Below are 4865 nucleotides of genomic sequence, written 5' to 3' on the forward strand. Positions count from 1 at the left end.
ACACTGCTGGAATTAACTACTCTTAACATAGGTACATATTTTTCTTCCAAATTACTGTTAAGCTATTGTCTTTAAAAAAAATTATACATGCTAAGCATAGATCATACTAACAGTAGAGAAGATGTAAACATATGTAAAATTTTTGATCACCTTTAGTTCAAAAATAATTTCTCATAACATTTGGACAACACTGGAGTAAAGGTCTTGTGGTATATCTACAGAGACAGGAATGTATATTTTAGCTAGACTATCCCCCCCAGGCCCCCAAAAAGAAAAAGAAGAAAAAATAATAAGGATATAGATACCTGAAAAAATAATAAAATAATAAAGATGCATATATGTATACTTTTACAAAATTTAGCTTAGACTCTCTTTTTATTTTACAAAAATCCCATTTAATAGTGCATGAACTTAACTGCAGACAAAGAGACGGAAACACAAATGAAGGAATTCCTCAACTCCCAATCACAGTTAGAGAGACATTTTTCTAAAGGAATCCTCTAAGAGTAAACATACACTAAATTAAGTAGAAGACATTAAGATTTGGAGTGGTTTTCTTATTCAATTTTACAACCAGTTGAGTAAGGTGTGAGTTGACTATGGTACAACGCATCCATTTCAAGTTTGATGACGTGTCTATTACTCTAAAAGGTCCTCTCGTGCCCTTTGCAGTCAGTCCCGCCCTCTGCCTGACCCCAGCAATCGATGATGTAGTTTCTGTCACTATACAGGTTAGTTTTGCCTGTTCTAGAAATTCACCTTGATGGCGCCTCACAGGATGCTCTTTTCGTCACTTGCCATAATGTTTTTGAGATTATCCACGCTATCTCATGTTTCCGTAATGTGTCCCATTTTATCGCTGGGTAGTTCGGGTAGCTGGGGTAGATCGCAGCCCTTTCTGCCTACAGGTGAGACTCCGGTTCCGACCTGCAGGCCTCGGTGAACGTGAGCAAGGGCACCTGGGCTCCGGGATAGCCCTCCCTTTCCCCTACAGAAAGCAAGCGTGTTGTGTCTACAACCGAACGGGGACACTGCCTTCATCACAAAGAACAGCACCAAAGGCCCTGCTTTCATCCCAGAGAACAGCACCCGACTGCGTAGAGTTTCTACCTGGCTCTATGAGGTGAGAACACGTTCCCCGCTAGCACAGAAATCCCACAAACTCCTGTGGGGGCTGCGGTTAGAAGCAGAGGCTGTGTGAAGGGTGACTCTGGGGGCTGCGAAAAAACACGAAGGTTTCCACAGAGCGTGAGAACTCAAGAGACTGGAGACCATGAAGCAATCTGCAAAACGCAGCCCCACGTAGAAAGGGAAGAGAAAGACCCTGCGGTCACTTAGCTTGTGTTAAACAAGCTCACGGCGGCGGAAAGGACGGTAACACGGTACTTTCTGTTACCCATTACTGAGACTGTGAAGAGAACGCTTACCATGCCACCCAAACCACGAAATCGTAGAAAAAAAGAGTAACCCTTCGCGTGGAATCTATTTTTCCACTATAAAAGTTCAGGGGAAAGCGCGAACGCAGTCCCCCACTACCACAAATTATGCAGTCGAGTTTCCCACATTTGGGGAAATCGCAGGGGTCAGCACATCCGGAGTGCAATGGATAAGCCTCGCCCTGGGAAAACCACCTTCGTGATCATGGTATCTCCCCTGCCAGGTAAGTATGAGGGCTGGTACCTCCGCCCTGCCACAGCTCCACACGCCTCACCCTTTACACGCACGGTCACTTGCCCCGCGCACCCTCGAGCCCTCCTAGCCCTGACACACAGCTGGGACTCTCAGGTCCGACCAGCGGTCCTGAACCCGCTCCTACAGCACGGGAAGTCCTTCGTGGCGAAGCAGCCGGTGGCGAAGCGGCAGCCCCTGCGCTGCCTCATCTACATAGAAGTCGCTGTCTCCGTGATGTCACCGACAGCGCGTTCCCGGTCCCCGTCTGCTTTTCCGCCCCATCTGCGCCAACTCAGCCGAACAACCTGCTGCCACAGCCTGCGGGGACAGTGACGTCTGCCTCTCCTTTCCCTCCCTTCCCCGTCCCTGGTCTTCCCCAAAGAAGCGGGCGTTTCTGTTGCAGTTTTTTGTTTTTGGTTTGGCGCCGAGTCTCGCTCTGTCGCCCAGGCTGGAATGCAGTCGCATGATCTCGGCTCCCTGCAACCTCCGCCTCCCGGATTGAAGCGATTCTCCTGCCGCAGGCTTCCGCGTAGCTGGGATTACAGGCGCATGCCACCAAGCCCGGCTAATTTTTGTATTTTTAGTAGAGACCGGGTTTCACCATGATGGCCAGGCTGATCTCGCCCTCCTGACCTGAGGTAATCGGCTGGCCTCAGCCTCCCAAAGTGCTGGGATTACAGGCCTGAGCCATCACGCCCGCCCAGAAGCCGGTTCTTAGGCTGTTCTTAGACTGTGTTGCCGAGGACCTCTTTGGCAGACAGCTGGAACCTGTCCACCCTTCTTCAAACAATGGCTTGTAATGCGCAGACTAAAACATGTAGGATTACACAGGAAACTGGTTCTCTTCACATCGTTATCCTTGTGATGTAGCATTCTGTGGGGAAAAGAGAGATCAGCCTGTTACTGTGTCTATATAGAAAGAAGTAGACATAAGAGACTCCATTTTGTTCTGTATTTGAGATGCTGTTAATCTGTGACCCTACCCCCATCCTTGTCCTTGCAAGAGACATGTGCTGTGGTAACTCAAGGTTTAATGGATTTGGGGCGTGCAGGGTGTGTCTTTGTTCCTAGAAAAGCTAGGTATTGTCCAAGGTTTATCCCCATGTGATAGGATGAAACAATGTTGCTAAAAGGTTTATCTCAAGGCACAGGATTTTCCTTTAAACTTATTCATGTCACAGAGATCCTTGTTCTTATGTCTTACTGCTAATTTCCTCCCTAAAAACGATCCTATTGTCCTGCCACTCCCTTATCTTTAAGATGGTAAAGATAATTATCTATAAATACTAAGGGAACTCAGAGGCCGGTGCAGGCGTGGGTCCTCTGTAAGCTGAGCGCCGGTCCCCTGGGCCCCCGCTTTTCTTTCTCTATACTTTGTCTCTTTGTCTTATTTCTTTTCTCAAGTCTCTCGTTCCACCTAAGGAGAAACACCCACAGGTGTGGAGGGGCAGGCCACCCCTTCAGCATTCTACTTGAAATTACAAGTCGTTCAATATTAGAGAGAAACCAGATCTATGAAACCAGAGAGGCTGCTCAGATGACTGCAAACCAGCCATCCTTACTTGTTTTACCACTAGCAGTGTTATAAAGATGGTGGTCCAATTTCATGAACCTTGTAGGGTTTTTTCAAATACAGCAATGTACAAATATGCTGCCAGCAGAGCACACTGGACATTCAGGCATGGTGCTGGAGTTTGTCATCTCTTCCACGGCCTTCTCTAGACCTTAGCGCTTACCTCGTGTTAGCACTTTATGTTCTGCAAAGACAGAAACAAAGTGGTCCAAATTTGGGGGGGGGGGGGAAAATATACATATATATATACACACACACACACACATATATATACACACATATATATATTTATTTGGGGGAAATTTTATTTGAGGTGCTTAACAGATTACTGTTAATCTGTAGAATACAACCCCAAACTCTGACAATACTCCACAGACTTCAAATCTATCAGGCAAGTTTTTCCTGTCCTTGGCTTTCATATAAACTGAATCATAAAGTGTGTAGTGGGTTTTGGGGAGTATAACTGCCCAATGGGTTCACGTGGCCTGCTGCCTAGACAGAACCAATTTATCTAGACAGGGGAATTGCAATAAAGAAAGTCATTTACCCAGAGCCAGCTGTGTGGGAGACCAGAGTTTTATCATTACTCAAATCAGTCTTCCTGAGCATTCTGGGACCAGAGTTTTTAAGGATAGTTTGGTGATTGGGGGCCAGTGAGTTGGGAGCTCTGATTGGTCAGGTCGGAGATGAACTCAGAGGTGTTGACCAGGCTGATCTCGGACTCCTGACCTCAGGTGACCCACTCGCCTTGGCCTCCCAAAGTGCTGGGATTACAGGCATGAGCCACCGCGCCCAGGTTCCACCCATTTTTAAATTAAGATTGTCTTTGAAAATATGTATCATCTAAAGTGATGTGATTATCTAGTACAACCTTAGCCAGTGAATAAATAGCTTTGTGTTGAGCTGTGAAAGAGGCTACAGTTTCATCGGCAATATTTGTTTCTTTCTTTTGTCTTTTTTTTTTTTTTTTTAAAGACAGTCTTGCTGTGTTGCCTAGGCTAGAGTGCAGTGGTGCAGTCTTGGCTCACTGCAGCCTCCACTTCCCTCGCTCAAGCAATCCTCCCACCTCAGCCTCCCGAGTAGCTGGGACTACAGACATGCCCCAATACCTGGCTAATTTTGTTTTTGTTTGTTTGTTTGTTTTGTTTGTTTGTTGAAAGACAGGGTCTCGCTATCTTGCTCAGGATGGTCCCAGATTCCTGAGCTCAAGCAATCCTCCCACCCGAGCCTCTCAAAGTGCTGGGATTACAAGCATAGGCCACCAAGCCTGGACTCTTTATTTTTCTTTCAGAGAGAAGGAGTGGCTCTGTCACCCAGGCTGGAGTGTAGTGTCACCATCATAGCTCACTTCAGCCTGGAACTCCTGGGTTTAAGTGATCCTTCCACCTCAGCCTCTGAATCACTAGGATTATAGGCCAGAGCCACCATGTTCAATTTTTATCAGCAATATTACCTAAGGTAAAAGAAGGATTTCTAACCATGGGAGGCAACATCCATCAAAGTAAAAGGTCTGTGCTCCCCCAAAAATGGTTGGAGCTGTCGTCTTAATGGCCAGGCAGTGGACATGCCTAGTGAAAAGTTTGAGGATACTCTTCCAATTTTTTTTTTTTTTTTTTTTTTT

At 46.4% G+C, this 4865-nt stretch overlaps 1 pseudogene across 1 annotated transcript in view; it reads right to left on the minus strand.

Annotated features, from left to right (window-relative positions):
• Positions 1–4865, minus strand: part of LOC105550294 — a 931651-nt pseudogene that overhangs the window by 105931 nt on the left and 820855 nt on the right. The window lies entirely within an intron of this gene.

This window comes from Mandrillus leucophaeus, unplaced genomic scaffold (assembly GCF_000951045.1).
Source record: "Mandrillus leucophaeus isolate KB7577 unplaced genomic scaffold, Mleu.le_1.0 Scaffold475, whole genome shotgun sequence".
Taxonomy (NCBI): domain Eukaryota; kingdom Metazoa; phylum Chordata; class Mammalia; order Primates; family Cercopithecidae; genus Mandrillus; species Mandrillus leucophaeus.